At 33.7% G+C, this 26894-nt stretch overlaps 1 pseudogene; it reads right to left on the bottom strand.

The window, feature by feature from the left end:
- Nucleotides 1-18745: 18745 nt before the first annotated feature.
- Nucleotides 18746-18845, bottom strand: LOC122098272 (annotated as a pseudogene).
- Between the last annotated feature and the right edge of the window lie 8049 nt (nucleotides 18846-26894).

Genomic DNA, 26894 nt, shown 5'->3' with positions numbered 1-26894 from the left:
TTCTGTCTGTCAGCTTTCCACTCCAGTGCCCAATGTCACTGAACTTAGTAACTATATCAAAGGCCCTTGGTCCCTTAAGTACTTAAACTTCACCCACCACCTGCTGCATGATGTTACCCGCCTAAACCAGACCACCATACAGCTTATTTGCGCTGCCTCATTTTTAGAAGATGTGCTTAAAAAGTTACAGCAGTGGTTTTCACCATCCTCTCTGGTCACCTGGGAAGGCCTTGCACTATTAGGGTTTATTCTCCTGGGAATTATTAAATGCTTACACTCCCGGCAAAAATGCCTCGAATGACGGGTCACCATAATGACAGTCTTTTTAAAAGAAAAGGGGGAATTTGTGGGTAGAGCCGGTCAGATCTGGTTGAGTCAGCTAGAGTAGCAGTTGAAGCCCACTTCTTGCACTTTCTGCTCATAGAGATGTGACCCACAGGCACGTCTTCCTAGCTTGACAGCCATGAGCTGTCCATGCTCCCTACATGCCCCAGGGAGACAAATTAGTGCCTGTCACCAAGCAGTGCCTGTCACAAGTGCCTTACATCAACTCCCCGAGAAGTGATTGGCAGGGAAGGGAAGGACTCAGGAGGTTGGGAAAGCTGGGGCTGCAAAAATCCCTCCCCTCCCTTGCACTACCCCCCCCCCCCCCCGCCACCTTGAGCAAGAATAAAGGAGACCTGTTTAAGCCTATTTTCTTTGTGTTTGTTCCTTGTGGGCATCATTCACACTTACCTCCTGCCGGAGATCTAGCCCTACATGCCCCATTTGGATCCCTGCCAGGATCCCCAAATTTTTACCCATTTTCTCTATACAGGATGCCCAAGGATAAACAAACCCACAAGGAAAGAAAAATGGCTATGATGGCCAAGGCATGTGTTTAGCTAATTATTTTAATGTTACTTGCTCTCATTGTTCTTATACTAATTGCTTGTATAGCGGCATTACTTGAATCCATATGCTTCCTGTAACATGTCTGAAACTTGGTATGATTTTGGCCTTAATTTCATTAGCTGCCTCTGCAGCAGCAGCTGCTATGGCACTAATACAGAATGTTAATCATAATAACTTGTCTTTAGATCTTTTTCAACCCCACAGACAAATAGCTGGATTAGAACAAGCCCCACCTCTGGATTTTGAAGTGCAAAGACTGCTATCCCATCTCTGACTAATGTTAAAGGACTGCTAATGATATTGTTTGTCCTGGTAATGCTTTTGCTGATGGTTTTTCTATGCCTTCTTTGCATTATCCATGCACTGCAAATCTCTTATGAGTTTGGCAAGCTAGTTACATAAGATCAAGCTCCAAGTGAATGAATTTCCTCCAAGAGGAACCGCAGCCAGAGACAGGTAAGAGGTGGTGTCAGTCTGACCAACCTAAAACAAGCATTCACCTTCGCTCTGAAGAAGTTCCCAATGATAGGTAAGGCAGACAAGGCAAATCCACCCAACCTAAGAGAGGCGGGTTCACTTCTTTAAACAAAGACTGGGTGTTGATAGCTGACAGTAAAGCTCAAAGGTCATTTTGACCCCTGTGCTCGCTTAAAGTCACATACAAGGAACTGGCTTACTTAAAAGACACCAGGTGCATGGGATTGCTTTGCTATGTCTGCAGAGATTGTTTTAAATTTTCCCTGTTTTTCTGGACGATAGTAGAATGGCCTGAATGTGGGGGCCCACTAGCATGCACCGTGCAGCATGTGTGGAACTCCCAATATCCAGGCTGCTCCCATGTTCTGAAGAGTACAACCTTACGAGATAATGACTTTTATATATGTCCCAGAAGTAATCGAACTGCTTCAGATATTTCTAACTGTAGTGGGGCTGATGTTTATTACTGTGCTAGGTGGGGCTGTGAGGTAACTGGGACAGGCTCTGGAATCCTGCACAAGGGCCCTCCCTATCCTTGTCTGGAGAATCTCGCCCGCCCCCCCCCAGACTTGCCTCGAACCTCCTGCATGGCCAAAGCTATTCCTACCAATGTAATCCTGTTAAAATAACCTTTACAGAGGAGGGGAAAGGATAACTAACTGGGAGGTGGGCCTGCCATTAAAACAAATAAGGGGGAATCTTTGGGACACGTGGGCAACAAAGATTGCTCTGAGAGAGAGTTCAGTGGGCAGAGCCAGATTTGTTTATGTTTAGTGCATAAACAACTTGTGTAAGCTTAGGTGCATGATAGGGTGTGACCTTTACAGTGATTGGTTGGTTCCTTTTCCTCCACATTCCACCTGGTCTTTTTTGCTTTTAAAAAGTGCTTGCTGTGTGTGAATAAACAAGTTACTTTCACTTGATTCCCCACTGTATCTCCTGGGTTAAGGTAGGCTGCAGAATGGGCTAGCAGCGCACGTATGTTGCCTCAGACCATGTCCATCTTTCATGGGATGGACGAAGACCCAACAAATAATATATAATAAAATAAACGTAAAATAAAAATAAAAATAAATAATATTTGCAAGTGTTCTGATCTCAAGAATACCACTGGCGGGGGAAATGATGCAGAAACGTTTAGTGTACTGTTTTTTGAAAATTTGGGAGGGCATCACAGGAGAAGTGCAGTATTTTTTCACAATAGTGATAAGCTAGTAATGATGTGAATTTAGGGAATTTTATGGTGTACCTTACAAGTTGGAAACTGTTGGGCTAGGATGACTTTATGGCATAAAAACTTGGCATTGATTGTCATAGAAATAATAGCTTAAGCCAGGCTCCGGTGCCTCATGCCTGTAATCCTAGCTAATGAGGAGGCTGAAATCTGAGGATCACGGTTCAAAGCCAGCCAGGGCAGAAAAACCTGTGAAACTCTTATCTCAAATTAACCACTAGAAAAACAGAAACGGTGCTGTGGCTCAAGCGGTAGAGCACTTGCCTTGAGCTGAAGAATGCAAGGATAGTGCTCAAGCCCAGATTTCAAGCCCCACGACCGACAAAAAAGAAAGAAAGAAAGAATAGCTTACTCTGGTGAACAAATGTTTACTCTTCTGTAATTAATTATTTTAGATAGTTCATAGTTCACAGGTTTATCTTCTAATAGAATGTGGCTCTTTTTTCCGTTGACTTTTAAATACGTAACGTCCCCTTGGAAAGTGCATCCATTGCAGAATTAAATAAAAAGCACACAGATACTGTTTTAAATGTCTCTGGTATGGCAGGTTCAGAATTTGAAAATGAGTATTTAGTAGTCATAGGCATAGTGAACAACATATATATTCTGTCCTATTAACAATTATTCAGTTTTAAAAGTTAGGAGTTTCCGTAGAATTGAACTGTTTACTGTTTTACTATGAGACAATACTAAAATTATGGGTATTTTTTCAAAATAATGGCAAGTATATTGTGAAAATATTGTATACTTTGATAACATTCGAGTTGATGACCCTCTGATAGAGAAAGGGATCACAGAATAATATTTACTATACCAATACAGTGTAATTATATTTTATGTAGCTTATTTTTTAATTTAATTTTCCAGTCAATGTGATATATAGAACGGGTTGCAATAATTGTAAGGTAGTAAATACATAACTTGTCGAACTTTTTACCACCTCCCTCACTTTTCTCACAGTTTTCCTTCACCCCAATACCCCTCACAAGTTGTAATGTAAATTTCCAACATGTTGTCTTGTGAGTATTACTATTGAGTTGATTTGCCCTTTGTCCTTTGTCTCAAATTTTGTTGTCCCTCTTCCCTTGCCAAATTAAGATAAATGTATATACAATGACACATGATACTAAAATCAAATACAGCAGGGAATAAACCATTGGGGAAAACACAAAAGAAAAAAGAAATCACATAGTATATTAAAAACAACAACCACAAAGAAAAACCTCTGTTTCCATATCTAGGAGGTCATTTTGCTCAGTATCATCTTATATATATCCATTGAGCCATTCTGCTCATTTGCTAGAACTATCCTAGATATTTCCTACTTATTACAACTGAGAGAAACTATGGAATCTCTTTCTTTGTGTCTTGTTTATTTTACTTAGTAGGATTTTTCCAAGTCTTTCCATTTGGAATTGGAAGCATAGAATTCCACTGTGTACACACACACACACACACACACACACACACACACACACACACACACACACATATATATATATATACCACATTTTGTCAATTATTCATTTTCTGAGTGACATATTGATTTAAAACATGATTGTATGTAACTATCACTTAGGGTCATTCAAAAATGACAGATGCCACCTCCCCAGACATTCTAAAATCATGATTTCTATGTAAGATAGGATTTCATGGTGGTACATGAGTTGAGATACCTGGATGAGTCTAATGCATATCTTGCACTGAATTAGGCAGAAAGATATCCAATATCAAATAGGATAAAAATGGTAGTGACAAAATATTCCCTTGAGAAAGATATAGGAGGCTTCCAGCAGTAGGAAGTAGTTCAGATAATTTTGAAGCATTTAGAAATGCAAGCTCAAGTATGTCTGTTTCAATAAAAATTATGTAAGTGGAAGGGCAAAATAAGGGGAAGAGAAGAAAATAACTGACAGCAGATCATTTTCCAAAGTTAGAGTATAAAAAGACATAATCTTTAACTTCCCAGTTAAAAAGAGACCAATATAATACCTCCCACTCAATTAGATTCTTGAAAATATTTACTTGGCCTTTTCCTACTTTAATGCTCCAAAATAAATGGAGACTTATAAGAAAAGTTATGTGATTTCCATTACGTCAACCTGAACACTAACTGTGTTGAGCCCTCTTTTCTCAATTTGCACTTGGAAAATAGTCCCTAAGTTGATGATGTTGTGGCTGATTAGAGTCAGAGTCAGGAGATTCTACATGTACAATTATCTCAGCATAGTTTAAAGCAGATTTCCCCCACAAGATATCCAACTACATTGTCTGAAGCTGTACTTTGAACACACTCTGACACCTGAGCTCATAATTTGAAATTACACTTCAGCATTTCCTTGGCACATTCTATGTTGTGCCTTTGTCTTTTTGCACATTCCTTTTGAGTTCATAGTTGCTCTATTTACATTTCATCTGTACAAACTGCTAAGAACATTGTTCAACTACCACTTCTTGTTTGCACATACCCAGTTTATGTATGAAGGTACTTTGTCCATGTTAAGCAATAAGGTAGTACTCACTCTCTCAGGAGAAAAGTTCCACAGTATAACACTATGTCCACATTAAAGGATGTAGAATTTAAAGAATTTTGAGACAAACAGTAATATTAGAATTGAAAGGCTCCTTAGGGATATTTTCCTGGAGTTCATTAGTTTACTCAGGAGAAATATAAATATCCACAAAATCTGGAGCTAATTAGAAAGTATCCGAATTAACACTAGATCATAGATGTTGTGTTAGTACTAGTCACCATTGTATTATTGTTACATCAGAATCCTTCCCTACTTGAAATGTGTATGAGAAAATGAAGAAAAGCATTAAAGCAAAATGTCTTATCTTTTCAGGCATTTAATCCTAGTGGTGAGAGTAATGTCTGAATTTTTCCATTCAATAAAAGTTTGAAGTTTATAAGAGAACTTCCTACATATAAGAATTTCTGGCAGGTTGATTGACATGGTTATTTCAGCATGGAGATATCCCTAACAAGAACTAGAGTTAAATAGAGTATATAACAGTTATGATGTGTCAATGGCTATTGAAGCATTTTCTTCTATTCTAAAGAAGAATCAATTCCAGGAGTCTTCAGTCACATCAGTAAAGCTGTATGTTCAAACTAATACTTGGTGTTACTTTTCCTACATTTATAATGAATAGGCTGATAAAATATCCAAACATATCTAAGGATATTTCAATAAAATTCCAAACTGATGTGGATACATGGGCCAGTCGTTGTAACTGTAGGACAAATTAGGCTGGTTTGTGCTGTAGTTCAATCTAAAAAAAGTCTTCAAAAAATAATCACAGAATACCTCTAAGTAAAGTTCATGACAGTTATATCTGTATAATTCTTCTAAGGTCAGGATAAAAGCATTTGTTCCCAACATTTAAAATCAACAGGATCTGTTGAATTCATGGATCCAGAATTTTATGGATTCACATTCATATCTCAAAATTTTATCAAAATGACTTTCACCAAAACACTTTTCTCATTGAATTTGTCTATGTCCTTTTACTTTTCAAATCCAAATAGCATATTTCCTTGAAGATCTTCCTGCAAATTCTTTCCTTCCTTTAATTCTGTAAATCTCTGTTTACTACTTTTTTTGTTTCCTTATTTATCTCTTTCTTCCAATTTTATTCACACTGGTGCTCACATTGCTCACACTTGTATCAGAACTTTCCTTTTCCTCTTCCCTTCCATAATGCCCCCAATATTATTATTCCTTTTTCCTATTCATAGTTGTGGATATTTTGATGATGTTTAAACAGACCTATCTTTGCATCTGTTTAATATAAACTTTATAACTATCAGATATTTTTTCCCTAAATCCATTATTTCTACCTGTGGTTCTTATCACTAAGAACATCACTAACACAGTTACCAGCCAAACGTGTGGAATCACTTTAGATTTCTTCTTACCCTTCTAGTCCCTCCCATTAGATAAGATGAATGATTAAGATTTACTCAGTTTCTATCACTAATATGAATTCTTTTTTTGGAGCTTTTATGACTTTCTTTAATTGTGAAAATATTGCACAGAGGGGTTACAATTACATGGGCAAGATACTGAGCACATTTCTTATCAAGCATTGTAGCCTCCTCCCTTGTTTCCCCTTCCCATCCTTTCCCATCCTCCCCCACGCCCCCTACCCAAACCTCCCCCCCACCAAAATTGTAAAGTTCGTTTTCGACATAACGACTTACACAATATGATTTCTCTGTACTCCTTTTATGCCCCTAACACCAGCCTGTTTCATTTACTCATCACTGTCACCTAGTCCTAAAACAACCATTTCGAAAGTATGCTTTTTCCCCATAGTCTTTTCATATTGGTCCTCTCCATCACCAAATTACTCTTTGTAAGCACACAGAGTGAAGAGCTCAGACACATATTCCAATATCATTATTTACTCACTACATTGATTGTTGGCCTTACATTTCTCATCTGTAAATCAATGAAATCTAACAGAAATAATGAAGAATATATTTGTTGACTTCTAGAGCAAGAATAAATAAAAGTGAAGAGTCCTTACATTTTCCACTTTACCTCACAAATAAGTAAAGAGTCAAATTCATTTTGTTGGTATAAAGTCACAAATTGTTTCATGTAGAAATAAAATTAAGTTTTACCTCCTGGCTCTAAGGCCTATGTCCTTTCTAGGTAACTACAGATATGAAACTGGTATTATGTAAATTGTGTCATGTCTTTACATCTGTATTGCAGAACATACTCTTAATATATCATTTGAAAACATTGGTTATTGAATAGTATCTATAGAGAATGTTATTTGAACTAATCACACTAAGTTGAAAACTACACTTTAGTTCATCAAAATGTGGAAATAAACGATTTTATTCATAAGAAAATAGTACCATCAAGAAAAGTGAGTATACATTAGGGAGACTGGAGGAATTAGGGTTTTTACTGTCTCTGCCTGTTTATGTGATTGTATTTCTTGATATTGAAACTCTCCTCTTGTTATTCTTATTGTATGTAATCCAACGCTGTTTATTACTATGTATTAAATGTGGGAAATCTAGCTTCAAAAATGTGTAAAGCTTTTTTTTCTTTTCAATCACAACAATGTCATTATCAGGCTACACTGTGGTCATCATCCTATCCATCAAAATTATTATTTATATCATAAGTGTTAACTATTGAAAGTCTGATATGTTTCTATGATTTTGCGATTATTTGTCTTTTGATTAATAATTTTAATGTTAACACTGTGCATGCATTCATATTAAAATTTTGAACAAATAAACAAAAAAACTAAAGCATATCAGGTAGCTTGACTATGTGCTTATAACAAATTATGGAATAGATTTTTATAGTATTGCAAATTCCTGACTAGTATGAATTAACTTCCTCTATCCCCACCACCACACACAATTATTTAAGAGTTTGAATAGAATTATTTCAAGTAATATACGGCAAATTTTACTATAATATCATGTGTATAACTGAAATCCCCTGAAAGTAATAAACTCTACATTCTATTGAAATATTAGTTATTTTATTCTAGGAAACTTTCGGAAAAATAGAATGTATATCTTTGAATTAACATGGACAAAGTACCTTCATACATAAACTGGGTATGTGCAAACAAGAAGTGGTAGTTGAACAATGTTCTTAGCAGTTTGTACAGAAGAAATGTAAATAGAGCAACTATGAACTCAAAAGGAATGTGCAAAAAGACAAAGGCACAACATAGAATGTGCCAAGGTAAAAAGGTAGCATAAAAATTTTAAGGGGAGTCTGTCTTCAGAAATATATATCTATATACACATATATACATATATGTTATATGTAGAAAGACATACATTTTTAGAGATTATTTTTCACCAGAAATATAAACATATACCTAAATTTATGTGTAGAATGATGTACATTATAGTGAAACAAAAACCTTAAAACATAATTAAAATTTAAAAAATACATCAAACCACGTGCCATTGACTCACGCCTATAATTCTATCTCTTCTGGGTAATGAGATCTTAGAATTGTGTTCAAAACTAGCCCAGTCAGAAAAGTACTTGTTAGATTCTTATCTCCAATTGACCACTAAAAACAGGAATTATATCTGTGCCTCAAGTTGTAGAGTGCTGCCTTGGAGCATAAAAATGCTTAGGGACAATGCCCAAGCCTTGCAAACAACAACAAGAACAAGAACAACAAGAACAAGAACAACAAGAACAAGAACAACAAGAACAAGAACAACAAGAACAAGAACAAGAACAAGAACAACAACATATATCACATTAATTTCATAAAAACATCTTTTAACTGCTGTGAACATTTCTTAGAAAGCTTTTTTAGCCTCCATGGGGGGGAAGATTGGGGAGGGGGCGGGGGGTATGGAAAGGGAAGGGAAGGGGAAACAAAGGAGGAGGCAAAAATGATTGATAAGAAATGTACTCATTATCTTGCCCATGTAATTGTAACCCCTCTGTATGGTTTTTTCACAGTTAAAAAAAACATGAATATATGCCCCTGGAAAATGTTAAGTAAAAAGTATAGAATAAAGGCGTTTTCGACATAACGACTTGTACATCTCGTTGTTGCAATGGGTCCACCTGTATCCCTATTTAATTGTAACCACTCTGTACAGTATTTACACAATAAAAAAATCTTCTCTTTATAAAAAAGTATAGAATATTTACCACTATGTTAAAGACATGACTATTTAGATTGCTTAAGATATTTAGGTAATGATGAGGAATTAATAATAATGATGATATATTGGGTCGGGTCATTTATTCTATTGTATGATAGCAATAAAATGATATTTGCAATGATTATATAAAATTTCTCTTGTTTGTTATTTGAACTATAATAAGAGATAAACATTTTTAAATGATTTCCATAGGAAAGGATCATTTAATGGTATCAATTCTTTTGTAATTTCAAAACAATTAAGAAAATTATTCCAAGGCTGGTTTGCTCTAAGACTATATTTGTTTTCTTGTTCTAGTTTTCATGTGTTAGTAGAAATTAAAATTCTTGGCATTCAGGAACATCTTCATAGATACTAATATTGGAGTTCCTTAAGTGGAATTGTTTTAATTCATTTGTTATTTTCACAAATATATCAAGATGATTGTGTATTTTGTTTCTTTTCACTGCTTTTGGCTCTTATCTTGAGAATACTTTTTTTTCTAGCAAAGAAGAGGAAAGCAATTGGATTGAGCAAGTAGCATATAGATTTCATAAAATGTAGATGCATAGATATGGGTCTTTTGTCATTTGCTAAAAGTTTCTTCCAGAAAATGTTATCAATTACTTATAAGTGATGCATAATTCCTAGATATTCCAGTTATCACATACACTTTTTGATTGAGTTATCTCTGTATAAACTCAAAAAATACCAAAAGAAACAAAGTAAACAATCACATCTTTGTTTTAAAAACTGTAGTTTACAAAGAATTTTTAGCCAACAACGAAAACATCTTTTTAGGTATTCTGCAATTTGTGTGAATTATTTTTAACAACATATATATATATATATATATATATATATATATTGCTGACATGAAATTCACATGCAATATATTGATCTCCTTTTATTGTATACATTTTAGTGCTTTGGAAGTGAATGGTACAATCAGAGTTTTTCCAAGCCTAATTTTCACACACTTGCATTTCTTCAAATAGAAATGCTGTAAATTTTAGAGCACACATTAAAATAGATACAAAATTCAGTTACAGGAAATTGTCCTCCATATATCCTTTATAGTGTGTCTTTTCAAAATTTGTTTTGGGGATTATTTCCAGATTCTCACACATACTATTCAAGTGCACTGTCAATGAACTACATTCCCTGTCCAAATAAATTTTTTACTTCTCTTTAATAATACATAGACGTGTAATGGCTGGATCATATACTATTCTCTTTGATCTTTTGAAGACTTGAAAACTGGCTTGTAAAAATGATTGCAGTATTATACAAATCACTACGCTATCTAGAGTATAACAATTTCTCTAAAAATGCATTGCTCTATTTTATGACATCTTTTTATACTATGGTCATAGAAATGAGTTTTATTTTTATATTTTCTTAGATACTAAAGAGGAGCTTAATTCATTTGTTCCTTTTATTGACCATTAATTTATATATGTCTTTAAAGAAATAACCTGTTCAGGAAAATATTTATATGTAATTAGAAGATATAAAAGTAGTTAAGACTCAGGATCATTGTAGAATTAACATTGTAGCATTAACAAATATGTGCCCTCTATCGATTGGATATGTTTTCACTTCTTTCATAGAATTATGAAAGGTTATCAGTTGATATTCACCCATTTATTCTTGCTTTTCTTTAGCCACTAATGTTTTCCATGTCACATGTTTAGAAACCTTTACTGATCCAATGTCATGAATGTTTACATTTACGTATTATAGGTTTTTATATCTTACATTTAGTTTGATAATCATTTTTTATTTTAAATTTTTGTATAAGTTTTAAGGTAGTAGTCCAAGATCATTCTTTAAATCTAGAGAAGCAATAGTGCCAATACACCCATTTGAAATTCTATTTTTATTTGATAAAGTTCATGGCATCCTTTTAAAAATCTTTTGACCATAAAACTAAGAATTTATTTTTGATAAATATGTTACATTCTTCTGTATGTCTGTTCTCATAGTAGAACTATTTTGTCTTCATTACTAAACATGGTAATAAGATTCAAATCCAGTATGAGGGCTCAAGCTACACCATTTTACAAGATTGTTCTGAATGATCTGTATTCCTTGAACTTACATGCGAGTTTATTGAGCAGGTGGACCAATATCCTACACAGTTATCTAGATGTTTGATAGTCACTCATATTTTGCACCTTGTGAAAACACAAGGCCCCAGATATTATATATAGAAAAATGTCTTTGGAGAATGCTTGAAGCCACTAAAATTAATTTAGGAATGAGTTAAAATTTAGATAACACTACAGCATAATAAAGCTGAATGATAACGACTTGAGAGCTGTACTACAGAGGAGAGTGAGAGGGGACAGAATGATGGACCATGTAGGAGCTGTATGCCATTAGTTTTTTGTTTCAAAAGACAAAAAGACTTCAGAGAAAAGAAGCGGGAAAATAATCAAAGTCCTGAAACAAGCTTCTTTTTAATCCACTGAATAGTGTGGGCTGACAGTCAGAGAAGATTGGAAAAAATAAAATAGAAAATAAAGCATTGTATAGACCTCTTACAATGTAAAGAAATTGTAATGGAATATGATAATTAATTTCCAAAGAAATAAGAGAAAGAATAAGTAAACTCTAATGGCAAAATGAAGAGAAAAAAGAAGCAAAGTAAAACCTTTATCAATAACAAGCACAAGTGTTTGAAAGTGGAGAGGCAGTGGAAATATTCTAAATAATAAAAATATGGATCACATTTTATCATATATAATTTTGAAAAATCACTAGTAATGAAAATTTAAAAGTCATAATTTAAAACAATATTTACATTACAACTAGATAGTATAGTTCAGTGGTAAAACCTTGGCCTAGCATATGTGAAACCATGGATCTGACCCCCCAACATTACAAAGTACACACACACACACACACACACACACACACACACACACACACACACACAACCACAAACACACCACATACACACATTTGGAATATTGATATTATCATATTAAACAGAGGAAATTATCACAAATAGTAAAAGAAGGGTTAATATATAAAATAATAATATTGCTCATACTATTGAAAAGTTTAGGAGAAATAACAAACAATACACTTGGATTCTTATAGATTAAGTAAATTGAAAATTAAGAAGTAGAACATATGAGAACCTTTGCAAACAAGTTTTAAATAATAAAAATTTTGAAACATATATTGTTTTATTTTGACAAAAGATTGAGGTTACTGGTGTTTTAACTCAAGATTTAGAATATGATAACCAGCTGCGTGCTCCATATCTCGCTATCGATGGCTGTATCTCTAATCATTTCACTCTAGATATTTTTAGAATAAGGTCTCATAGTTTCCCAGGCTCTCCTGAATTACAAACCTATTTGCAGTTCCTCCCATAGGTAGAAAATGGAAGCCACAAAATCACTATGGCCAGCTTAAACTTTTTCAAATTCAGGTAAAAATATTTTAAAAAAGTGACCAGGTAATGAAACCTTTCTTAATAAATTTTGTGCTTCTTGAAAATACAGTAAGTATTTGTTACCTGGGAAAATATGTTTAAAACTATAAGAAAATAAATTTATTTAAATTCACCAACCATATAAAATTAAGAAAATAATTTTATATATTCACATGTTAAATATTTTAAAAGCAAAATATATGTGTCTGAATAATTTATATGTGTAAAAATCATGCAAAATTAAATTAACTAATCCTTCAACTCTATAAAATGAATTACCCTAAAGAAACAAAAGAAAATAAGTAATTGAGTTCAAAATTTGAAATTTAGAAAATAAAATGAAGTGTATTTTTTAGGTGACAAGTAAATGTACACTTTCTCTATATCAATTTTATAATAAAAATGCATGATCAAAGAAAGAAAAAGTACCCATTGATCAATAGCAATTGCAAAAGCATCAGTAGTTGTTTGAGTGTACAAAAAAATCGATGGAGGGGATAACAATGTTACTTCCATAAGAAATGTACTCATTATCTTATTTATGTAAATGTAACCCCTAAGTAAATTACGTTTACAAGAAAATTAAATTGAAATTAAAAATAAAACAAATAATATACCAATTAAGAATACTTAGATCGAATTCTATGTCTCCATCAGAAAGAATGACATTGCCCCATTTGTTAGGAAATAGAAACACTTGGAAAAAAATTATATTAAGTAAGCCAGGCCCAAAGAAACATAGGTCCCATGGTTTCCCTTATTTGCAATAACTAGCATTTGTCTGAGTCAAGCAGAAAAGGTCAGATAAGTTGATGTTAGGTGAAATGAACCCCAAGATAAGTATTCAAATGTTTTTTTTCTTTCATGCGATTATTTCTAACATATTTATAAGATTATTTCTTTGTTGTTTTATATGTCCCTCCCCCACGGTATAACCCCTGCTTTCACTCTATTTGCTGTTGGTATAATTTTTGGAGGGGAAGGGAAAAAAACAAGTCGTTTAAATAGGGATACAGGTGGGCCCGCCCATTGCAACAATGAGATGTACAAGAGATTATGTCGAAAAACAAATTTTACAACTTTGGCTGTGGAGGGGCGGAGGATTAGGTAGGGGGGGAGAGGAGGGGATGGGGAGAGATGGGAAGTGGAAACAAAGGAGGAGGCAACAATGCTTAATATGAAATGTACTCATAATCTTGCCCATGTAATTGTAACCCCTCTGTACAATATTTTCACAATAAAAAAAGAAGAGTTCTTAGAAGCCATTGGTTAAAAACTTTGTAAAGAACTGCCCCAAGTACCCAAGTAATATATTTTGATGATAGAATTTAAATATTTAAACTTCAACAGAGAAGCAAGAAGTTTAAAAACTGTTACAAAGTAAAGTAATAAATCAGAATATATTACTATAATAATCATTAGACGAATTTTTAGTGGTAGTTAAATATGTAAGAAATGAGTCAATTTGCCATGCGTTTGCACTTAAGAAGTGAGAAAGAATTTTCTAGGTCCTTTTAAATATGTCATAAGTTTAACGAAGAAACTATTCTGTCACATCATATGATAATCAGATAAAGATTATATTAGAACAAAGAACAAATACTACTATGTTTTTGGATGTTAAGGTATATACTTATTTTGGTTTTGAGAAATTGTGGGGATTTCAACTTGGTGTATTGTTATTGCTAGGCTGGCATCATATCCGTTGTTAATTTTAGGATAGGGTTCCCTTTCCACAATACCATGCACCTGATCTGTCCTTTTAGCCTTCCCATCATCAATGGCACAGAGTTGCATTACCTACCTTGGCTGGCCTGGATCCGGCAGTCCTTCCAATTTTAGACTCTAGATAGTGCAGGATGGTGGAAATGATCCAATGCACCCAGCTTTAGATTGAGAAGGAAGCCCATTAAAGTGTGGCCTGGGTTCTGTTCTCAAGCCTCCTAAGTAGTTAAGAGTACAGTTGGGAGCCCTGGTGCCAAGCAGTAAATATTTTTAAGCAATTAGACATATATGACTTAGGTTTGTGATTACCTCAGGAAAAGTATAAAAGAGCAGTGAAGCATAGAGGACAGGCAGCATTTTAACTAGCTACTCAGAGACTGAATCAGCTTAGCTAGCTACTCAGGAGGCTGAGATCTGAAGACCACTGTTCAAAGCCAGACTAATCATGAAAATACATGTGATTATCTCAAAACAACCAGAAGTGGAGCAGTGGCTCAAGTGGTAGACCACTATCCTTGACCACAGAAGCTTTGGCATAGTGTCTAGGCACTATCAAGCCTGAGCAATGAATAACGCATGCATGAGCACATGCACATGCACGTGTGTGTACACGCACATATGTGCGCGCGCACACCCACCCACAAATGAGTATTTCAATGCAGAGTTCTTTATTTTTTTACCTTGCTGTACTTTATTTCCATGTATTAGTCCACCAATTAACAAAATTAGGTAAGCACCTATTTACATAAAACTCATCATGTTTCTCTAAAGTCTACTCTCTTTTTGGAAGCCTGCTTTTATTTGACATAAAAGTAAATTATTCAGGAGGTCAATTAATCTCCCTCAACTCTGTAGTGTTAGATGATTGTATAGGTTCTTCCTAGCAATATGATTCTGTGAAATCCTGCATCAAGCAGCGTATTTCATTCATGAGAAGGGAAGCCTCTGTCAAACAATTAGTAATAGGTTTTTCGCCTCCTGGCAAGCATCTGTAGTTTTATTATATTGGTATAATTCATGATAAGTCTGTGAATGCCAAAGACTGCTCTGAAAATAAAAAGACACTTCTCAGTGATTAGCATTTGTATAACATTCATAGATATGAAAAAGTTTAAATATTACTGAAATTGCTTTGGTATAAATAAAGTTAACCTTGACTATCTTGAGAAAGAAGAATTGGTTTCTCAGCACTTTAGGTAAGAACTTGAGTGAAAGAAACCAAAGGAAATGTGAGGAACCACTCAATACATATATTCAAATGAAACAACCCAACCCAAGAAAACACAAATTAATTCAGTACTCAAGAACCTGCAGGAAATGCAAAGATTTATAAAAAAAAATCAGCTATGATAAGCTTATGAAAATCTTGAATATATGGAAGTCTACTGTTGTGAGGATAGTGGTTAAAGCCCAGACTGGACATAAAGATCTGTACACAATGCCAGACACCTGTTATTCTAAATTCCAAGAAGAATAGCATCAACTAGACTGAGCCCATGATCATACACAAGTAGGAAGCCAGATTCTATCTGAAAATTAATCTGGATAATTTAGGGCTGTGGGCATGACAAACTGGTAAGAACACCCATTTAGGAGACTAAATTCAAACTCTAATATTATGGATATTAAAGAAAAAGTATGACTTCAAATAAATGGAATAATTGTAAGATTTGAGTATTTGTGTGGAGAAAAATCCATTAGAGAGATAGAGTGAACCCATGTTGCAATGCTTTCTACTTAAGTGATAATGTTATGTGGTACTCCAGACATAACAGAGTTATCTTGCAAAGGTAACTGAGCATGGAAGTGCATTTGGGTGATGAAAATACTCTACTTACATAGGTGTTAATTAAATGGATTTTTTCAGTAGAGTGTAGTTTTTGAAATAAGAGCCTGGGTGATGTCCCTGAGCATTTTCTCCAGATGTGACCACTTAATTTATTTTTAATTAATTAATTAATTAGTTTGATGCTAATACTACAGGTTGAAGTCAGGGCCTGGCTCTGTCACAGAATTTGTTATTTTTTTTTGTTTTAGTTTCTCAAGGCTAGCATTTCACTGCTTATACCACAGCTCCATTTCTAGCTTTTGCTGGTTACTTTCAAATCAAAATCGAATGCACTTTTTTTTTCTTGGTCTGGTTTCAAACCACAATTCTCAGATTTCTTCTTTCTGATTAGCTAGAATTAAAGCCATGATCCACCAGTGTGGTTTCCACTTTTTCCTCTATACTTATTTAATGCACATATTTAGATATTAAATATTGTCCTGTCACAAATTCAAGTTAGTGATGTAAATTTCTTCCTAAGACCATACAAAAAAATACCATAATATAGTGTAAGAGAACTTACTATAGAACAGATGAGCTTTAAGAGCTTTCTAATAGATCCATTATTTATTGTTACTCAACATTAGAAAAAATGTATAATGCAGTAAGTAAAATACAAGTCCTTTGGAAGGCTACTTAAATTCTTCTTTTTATAAAGACACTTGTTTTCATCTAAAAAAGTAGACCTGTCTATTGCCTTCATGTGATTTTGATGATTGAAGATGCTTAATGAAATGTCAAAATGTATTAGTGGTCCTTTGCTATCAATTCTGCCTTTTTCTTCTTGGAGAATATAATGATCAAAGCAATAATTCAGAATCAGAAAGCAAGAGTTCAGAATCATGCTTCCAGTGCAAGTGGACCACCAGTAAGTAATCCTTGATACCATTTTCCACAAAGTTTTGTCACAGATACAATCATCCTGCCTTCTCTAGCTGCTTTCCTAGCCTGTACCTATTCCTTCATTGTACAGCCTGTACCTATTCCTTCATTGTACAGCCTGTACCTATTCCTTCATTGTACAGTCTGTACCTCTGCTGTCCATTTACTCCCTAATCCAGTTAGAATAATTTGGAATAGTAAAAATGGAAAAAGAAAATAAATAATGGTGAAAAAACATATGCAGAAAATTCACCAGATATTTCTGACCAGTTCAACCAACATGAACTATTAGGGAAATACATGGACACCTCATTTCCACTGGCACTTAAAGTATCTGGTTAGGCAATTCTGATGAATATGAGTAACAAGATGAAAAAGTGAAGAATGGCAACAATTCCAAGAAAAAAATGGAGAAGGATCCAAGGAAATTTCTTCTTTGGGCTGCTGAAAATAACCAGCTTACTACAGTGCGGAGAATACTTTCCAAAAAGGCCATTCATGTGAATACTAGGGATGACGATGAGTATACCCCTCTTCATCGGGAAGCCTACAGTGGACACTTAGACATTGTCCGTGAGTTGGTGGCTCAAGGGGCACATGCAATAACTGTAGATGGCTGGACACCCCTGCACAGTGCATATACGTGGAATAATACCAGAGTGGCTTCTTTATTCATCATGATCCAGATACCAATGCCCAAACTACAGGCTTGTTGACCCCCTTGCATCTTGCTGCTGGAAATTGAGATAGGAAAAATAAACTGGAACTGTTTAACCATTATATCAAACCAGGTCTGAAGAACCACTTGGAAGAATCTGTATTTGATATTACCAAACGGATAAGTATGTATCACTACCTCTTTGAAGTTATGGAAGGCTGTACAAATTGTTTTGCTAAATCCTAAATTTTCTGTTAATTTTCTTAAATTTCAAAAATGATATTAATTCCTTTGTGTCAATACAACATATTTTCACAATCCAAATAACAACAATATCTTACAGTAACAATTCACGGATTCTGTGGAATTCTTCAAAGTGAATTGCCTGCCTTTGATGTCAAAATGTATTCAAGATTTTTGTATACATCTATAATGATTTATGCAGATTTTGTGATTTTGTTAATCAGAAATAATTTTAACTTATCTGTTGAAATGAGTAGTATAGAAACTAAAGATATTTCAGGTGTTTGTCTGAAAATGTATATTTTAAAATATTCTATATTCTATGTTTGTATAGTGTGTCCATAATCTATTTTATTCTCTCCTAGATATAATACATTGAATTCTACATTGTTTTTATAATATATAGGTTCATTAATGTGCCCTTTCAGATTGCATTCCATATAGAAACAGTTTAAGATTCCTTTTTATCCTAGGTCCTTATAATATTATATTTCTTTGGGATAAAACGAAAATGTTGTCTAATTTCAAAAGTTGTGTAAAGGCTATGCTATGCAAAGGCCTTTCTAAGGTGAAAATTTAATACACTGATATCAAACTAATTTTTAATTATATGAATTACGTGTATTGTTAAACTTGTAATTCTGTAATCAACATTTTAATAGCTGTTTGTCATTTCTTGCATCTGAAGAATGAAAAATTTTGAATACTTCACAAATTTTCATTTCATCCTTGTACAAGTGCTATGTTAATCTCTGTATTGTTGTAATTTTGGTATACATGCTGCTGAAGAATGTAGTATCATGTAAATTTAAGTAGTTAATGATGCAATATTTATACAGGCTTATATGCTTAGGTGCCTATTTGTAACAAGGAAACCTTATTGTTCCTAAAAATGCTATTGATCTGATTTCCCTAAAATTCTGTGAATAGTTGAAAAAAATGTGTTGTTCAGTTGATTGCTCACATTTGCAATTTTTTTGTCAATGACTATTTTAAGTCTTTTTCATTTGGAATTTGATCATATTTTCAAGTAATTATAGCTAAGTCCAAATATGACGGCTTTTTCAAGTACTTATTTATCCAACTGTGTTAGCGCTGTGGAGCCAATGGATTCAAAGTAAGCCTTGTTTAAGAGCTATTTCTAAATTTCTGCAGCTGAAATTTTCCCAAATGAGGTCTTACTGGCACAAATGTCTACCTGACCCTTTACCCTTCTTCCATGTAGTCACAGACCAACCAGAATATCTTACTCTGACAGCATAGATTGTCTTACTGGAACAAAAGTAATCTTAGTTACAAGGGATCATAGAGAGATGAACAGTTCAGCCAGAACTGTTCAGACTAGAAGGCATTTTATCAAAATATGATTGTTTATTATACCTACTATTTCAAAAGTAGCTAAAGCCAATAAGATGAAAAATTGTTCATATGCATGATTACCTAATGTCTTGGCCTGTCTATCTTCCAACCAGGCAGGAACTTATACTACTGCCATTTTATCACCAAATATTTTCATAGTTGTAGGAGAAGTCCATATGTTTCTCTTCATTAGTAGGCCTTAAATTGGTAATGTTTTAACCACAGTGTTTCCTCTTGCCTCCAGGCTGTAAATCTACAAATGGTAAATCTTTTCGTTTGACTCTACCAAACACTGAGGTAGAGATAATGGAATAATACTTTAAAACAGAGTTGCCTTTGATACACTAACCACAACAGAACAGTGCAAAACATGTGCCTTTTATTATATCATATATAGTTATATATTTTACATTTATATGTGATGATTTTATATTTCACACTCTGAACCTTACTAGAATTAATTGATAATTTGACAAATAAATTAATATTTATTCCAATAAATAGAATTAGAATATAAATAATTAGGTTTAGAATATATATAAGAATATAAAAATATCAATGCAATATTCTAGGTATAAACTTGTGATACCTTCTAAGTGTTCATGGTCTTCTGAATTCACATGGCAATAAAAGAGTGTTGTTTTCCTCTAATCTATATGGGATTTTACTCTGCTGCTCTGTTTATTGTTTTAACTCGCTGGTCCCAAACTGTTTTTCTCCATATTTTTGAAGCATTCTTCCTGATTATGCCCAAATTTGGCTGATATGATGTCTAAAACATACTTTTCTTCTGTAGGACCCATGGATCCTAGGATCTCAGGTCCCAGTTACCTGTATAATCAGATAACAGGGGCAAGACTTCTCACAGAGGCCCATGCAACATGCCAACAGAAAGTAATTGAAGACCCATCTCAATTTCTCAGTTCTTATATTTCAGGGCCCCAATTCCTTGTGATGAGGAATTAGCAGCAAGCAATTGTGAGATGCAAGGCAACTTAAAATAAAGGATGAGATCACTGAGAGAAAGTACTGTAATTCAAACTTTCAATTGACAGATGACGAACCCATATGAGTGAATAAGATCACAAAGTGTCATGAGATTGTTTTTAATACCCCTCCCCTAATGATTAATGGAAGATTTCAGTCCAGCATAAATAGGGCCACAAAAAATAGTTCCTGGAAAGATAGATCCATAATTGGTCTACCAAGGCCTGGAGAACTTGACTTAGAGGTCAAATGTAATTCAGAAAAAAACATTAATTGAGAAGTTCCTTAGTGCTTCAAAACACTGGTACTTCAGTACAACTTAGTTCTGTGGTATAAAAATGTTGTCATTCTCATACCAATGATAACCTACATTTAATCTCCTGAAAGTGTATTCCTTTTCAAATGAACCTTTTAAAATCATATTTGCCAAAATAGCATTCGATAAGTAGATGATAATTAGTGACATTACAAGTTTTTCAAGTGTAGGGAGCAAGTTACAATAGAGTTGATTTATTTACCCAGCACCAACGTCAAATAGGTTCAGCCATTCATTAAAGTGTAGAGATAGTACCACCCACCATATTTGTTGTTCAGTAGGTGCCTTCCAGAAATGGGTTAAATAGATCAAATATTTCAAACCCAAACAGCTATTAAAGAAATTTCATCATTTAATAAGGAATATTTTTAAAAGTCACAAATAGTTGCCTTATATATTGTTTTATGTTTTCCCTATCTGTCTAACATAGCAAGAAATATGACTTTAAGTCTTGAATATGGGTACTCATCAGAGATATGAGAAACATAAAATCTGTCTTCTATTTCTATCATATTCCACTATAGTAGTAAATCTTAGTTTTCTTCCTTTTCCATAACTTATAGCTAGTAGAAAATATTATCCCATGTAAAATAAAATGATAACACCATTGTACAAAGCCATCTATAAAAATTGGTAGTTAGGAATACATTCTAAGCCGTTTTTAAACTTTCTTGTTGACTAAAGATTAATCTTCCAAGTGGATGGGAATAAAATCATGTCTAGGTGCTTCACATCTCCAGTCTTGCAAATTTTTACTGCAGATGAATGAATTATGAAAATATAAGCTGACATCAGTTCAAGTATATGCAGGATTGAAACTCAATGGAATGTATATAAAACTTTCAAAATAACATCAGACATTTTAACAAAATGACTATCAGGAAGCTGAAACCAGACAGGAATAATAGTAAAGATAAAAAATGGAACAAGGGGCAAGTACAGCCTAAATACTCAATGTACACATGTGATAAAGGAAGTGGCAAATCGGAAATAAATCTTGGAGAATGGGTTGCTTAAGAATGATAGCATCAGTGCTTGTGATCCAGGAGTATTGGACAATTAGATAGATATATTTAATTGTAGCACACTTGCACAACCTTTTGAAATTCAGTTAAACACACAAAAATCACAACCAAACAGCAATCTCTAGAGAGTATGAATATGACCTTTCAAAATTTTAAGAAGTTGATGAAGGGCAATCTTGGGAAAAGCAAGCAAAGCTGTTCAAAGAGGGAAGTTTGGGGTAGGGGAGAATTTGGGACAGATTTAAATACATTGTCTCATATTATAAATCACCTACATCTGTTGCAAATATTTTTCTTCTGCGAGTTCTTCTTGTCTGAACTGGATACTCCAGTCCTAAGCCACATTTGATAGCTTGTGAAGATAGAATAGAAGACATAAGATCAAGTACCCATTGCTCCACTGGAGAGAAAACAATCCTCTGTTTTCTCTCATCTCTCTTCACTACTCTTTCTTCATACTTTTAAGTCGAACTTTTTTTTTTTGGTACTGAGGATCGAACCCAAGACGTCGTACTTGCTCGGCAAGCGCTTTGCCACTGAGCTACATCCCAGCCCCTTAAGTCGATTTTGAATTATATTTTTCCTTCTTTGTTCTGGCAAAGTAATTAGTCAAAGTAATTCACTAATTATTATTTGCCATGTTTTCTATCATGCTGTTTAATTGCCCAAGCGATTCCATTAAACTTCCCTCTTGTATTTGTTTGCCATGAAATTTATGATAATGAGGACAAATCTAATGTAAAACTTTGTCTCCAAAAAACCGATCCAAGAAGCTGTAATCACAAATAGAAAGCTGTAATCACAAATCAGAAAGTCTTCTTCTGTCTAAAGTGCCCTCAAAAATAAGTATTCCACCACTGTTTGGTTCAATCAATTCTAACCTCAAAGGTATATTTTGCTAACAAGATGTTTAGAGGAAACCGAAGAATACTCCACTTTTATCTTCTCTCAAGATTCTCCTTAGATAAAATATCAGGAAAGTGAAGGTATTCTTTGCAAAATTATTTCAGTAGTTTATTTTCCTCTTGATCTTGCATTTGCTAAAGAAGATGTATGGATGAAAATAGAGTTAAATCACCCACACCTTGGAAGACCGTGTCTGCTACAAAAGGACAATGTTTCTATGTCCTACTTCTATGTCCTCCTATTAGCTCTTGCCTGATTTCCAATTATTCATAGCTTCTTGGCTTCAAGTCTAGTGAGCTGAAGGACTATACAGCCTCAGTCACTGCTACATCTTCATGGTTTCTCTTTTTAAAATCTTTTAAGTTGCCTCATTTGGATGTGACATTTATTTTCAGGAATTCATAAAATCAGTTCTGCATTGTAGTGAGCCAAATAGGCTCTGTAAAATCACTTTAGGTAGCAAAATATTAACACAATGTATATCAAAAGTTTTGTCCTCCATCAATGCTGAAGCCAATACGCTTAGCTAGGGCTCTAAGAACACTGTTTTCTAACCTTTTCCATTTGCTCAATTCTTTTCTGAACCCAAAATTTCTGGCTTATGTAATAAGAGAAGTCTTCACTATGTCATGTTAAAAAGGATATTATATTTTGTGAGCCACTTAGAAATGTGAAATCATTGGTTTGCTGTATTCAATCAGAATTTTTTTCTGTGTTTCACTGCTTCACGTGCAAAGACATTGAGGAAAGTATTACAAACAGAAAAGTGTAAACCCAATACCTTCTTTCATTGTGGAGGGTACTTTATCCCTAAATATTTTTACCCAGATTATCTTTTTCAGAGAATTACTGTTAATTAAATTACTGATAATTAAATTACTGATAATTACTGATAATTAAAGGTTAATTCACAAATTTTGATGTCTTATTTTTTTTAAGAACTTTGAATTTAAATTCCACTAGAACCTTGTTTAACACAGTGAGAGTATATTTCCTGGATAAGGACAATTCTCAAGAGAACTTCCTACAGGATTTACAGGAAAGTTTCTGAGGTTTGTTTGTTTAGTGTGAGAAAGAGCCATCTTCACCCACATTGCTTCCTCTCAACTAAGTCTCATGGATTTCTTTACATGAAAGCCTATTTTCCCAGGAATTTTAAATTTTCTTAATAGGCTAACTAGTTAAAAATTTTGAACAATTAAAATTTACCTGTCATAACTTTAAAACTCTTTTGAAATTCCTTTATCAGAATTGCAAATTCACCAATCCTAATTCCACCTTTACCATAAAAAAGTTAACATGTTGTTTTCATGATATAGTGTCCATGCAACTATTATTTTCCAGTGTTTTTATTATGTGTTTATATGACCATATAAACTGATGCTAAGAAAAATGAACTCCAAGATATGGAAACAGATTTTTTTATTTGTGGTTGTTGTTTTTGATGTATTATGTGATTTCTATTTTATTTGGGTTTTTCCCTTATGGTTTATCCCCTGCTGTATTTGATTTTGGTACCCTGTGTATTCTGTATACATTTACCTTAATTAGAGAAGGGAAGAGCAATAACAAAATTGTGAGACAAAGGACAAAGGGCAAACCAATGCAATAGCAATACTCACAAGACAATATGTTGGAAATGGGCATTACAACTTGTATGGGGTGAAGGGGGGAAGGAACACTGTGAGAAAAATGAGGGAGAGGTAACAAGTTTGAAAAGCTATGTATTCACTACTTCACAATTACTGTAACCCCACTGTACATCATTTTGATAATAAAATTTAAAAAATAAGCTGCATAAAATATAATTTCCCTGTATTGGTATGGTAAATATTATTCTTTATGTAGTAACTTTTTAAAAATCAATACTATTTGGCATCTAATTTGAATTAATTACCCTTTCTTTATCAGAGGGTCATCAACTTGAATGTTATCCAACTAGGCAATATTTTCACAATATACTTGCCAATACTATGAAAAAAGAATAAATTTAATACTTTCTCATACTGAAATTGAAAACAGTTTAATTTTATGGAAACCCATAACTTTTAAAAGTAAATAAGTTGTTAAGAGGACAGAATATATGTGTTATCCAAAATTCCTATGACTAATAACTACTAATTTTTAAATTCTCAACATTCCATACCAGAGAGATTCAAAACAGTACCTGCTTGCATGTTATGAAATACTGCAATACATACAGTTTCCAATGGGGTATTACACATTAATTTAACAGAAATTTAACAGAATTTAACAGAAAAACAGCTACATTCTGGTAGAAGATAAAACTATGGAGCATCTGTAATAATTAATTCTTCAAGGGTAAGCAGTTGTTTATCAGAGTAAACTATTATTTCTATGACCATCAATCCCAAGGTTTATGTCATAAAGTCATCCTAGCCGACCAATTTCAAACTTATAAGGTACACCTTAAAATTCCTTAATTCACATCATGAATAGCTTATCTTTATTGTGAAAAAATACTACACCTCTGCTAATGTGACGCCCTCCTTGTTCTGCAAAGAATACCACAATAAGCTGAGGTGCATCATTTTCCCCCAGTGGTATTCTTGAGAACAGAACACTTGGAATATTATTTATTTTTTGACTTTTTAAACTATCATAGATATTCAGGATGCTAAAATTATTGTTCAAAACCCACCTAGGCAGGAAGGTCTGTTGGATTCCTATCTCCAATAAACTTCTCAGAAAAAGCCAGACACAAGTGCTACTGAGGTTCAAGTGGTAGGACACAAGCCTTGAGCATAAACACAGTCAGAGACAGTGTCCAGGCCCAGAGTTCAAGCTCTAGGACAAGCCAATAAAACAGAAACTAAAATGAAAACAAACCCCAAACCTAGCATTTTTTTCAATGTATAAAAAGGCACGTAATTAAGGAAATGGCTTCCTGTGTTACATATAGGTAGAAGAAAGAAGATGTCACACAATTACTCTCTTCATACCATATTATACCAAACCCTCAAAAAATTTCATTTTACAAATTTATGAATTTATGTCACCCATTTGTTGACAACTCTGTCTAGATTATTCACATTATCATGTTATACATGAACTGCTGGAATTATCTATTTACTAACTTCAACTTATAAGAGATATATTCTAGAAAAATACAATGTCGGTATCATTTGTGAATTTGTCAATTAAACCCTCTACTTAAAAAAGAGTTTTGTAGTAGCCTATAGAAGATGAAATTACAAACAAATCCAAACTATTCATTTTAAATCTCAATTCTACAAAGTCCTATATTAGACAAACTTTGCTATTTCTCCAGGATTAAGCTTTTGTAATACTTCATCCTTTCTTTGGAATCCAACAGAATGATGCTTACTTACGTTTGCAATTTTTTGGATGGGAATCATGAGGCATTTTGCATCTAGGAATGTTCTGTAATGAAGAGAGCACTTAAAACACAACTGAGGATTATATATAGGTTGCATTTCAATAGGAAACTTGACTTCTCAAAACATAGTGACAAAATTAGCCCAAACTTCCAACTGTCTAATCCTTTCTTTTTGTTTGGTTTGTTTTATTGAGACAAAATTATACTACCTGTTCCAGGGAAGGTATCGCTATGTATTTCCACTCTCTAATCTACTGTTTCACTTAGTCTGAGCACTAGAATTCCAGGCTTGTATCACATTGTCCTGCCATAGTGTGCTGGTTTATTTAATCTAGAAACAGACTAGCAATTCTGAATTTATCCTATTTTCTTATCCACTAGACTGACTGCTCAGACTGTTTATGTACTATTTTCAAAGATGTTCTAACATTTGACACAGAATACAAACATTTTCAGACACCTGCAGGGGTCTCTGATTCATTCCTCCATGGATCTGATCCCATTAATAATGATTACTTGAATCTCTTACTGTTTCTGGTCCCTACCTATGTAATATTTTCAACTTTTTTGAAGAAAGTTCACATGAGGGCTTTGTAATATTAAAAATTATCACTTGATTCTATTCTTACTCAGGACATATTTTCTATTGATTTCTAACTTTTCTACATATTCTAAAAATTGTTTCATTTTGTATTTGTGTGTGCACATATAAGTGTCTTTGTGTGTATGTGTATGTTTGTATGTATGTATGCAAAAGCCTCAAGCTCTTATTTAGCAATCTTGCTCATGACTGGTATTCCAGCTTAATGCTGGTTAATTATAGGTAGTGTCTCAAAGCCTGTTCCTCCCAAGAAGGATGCAAACTGATCTTCCCAGACTCCTTTATA

Source organism: Dipodomys spectabilis, unplaced genomic scaffold (assembly GCF_019054845.1).
Source record: "Dipodomys spectabilis isolate Male_0828 unplaced genomic scaffold, ASM1905484v1 ptg000469l, whole genome shotgun sequence".
NCBI classification, from domain to species: Eukaryota; Metazoa; Chordata; class Mammalia; order Rodentia; family Heteromyidae; genus Dipodomys; species Dipodomys spectabilis.
This window is presented reverse-complemented; position numbering and strand designations above follow the sequence as displayed.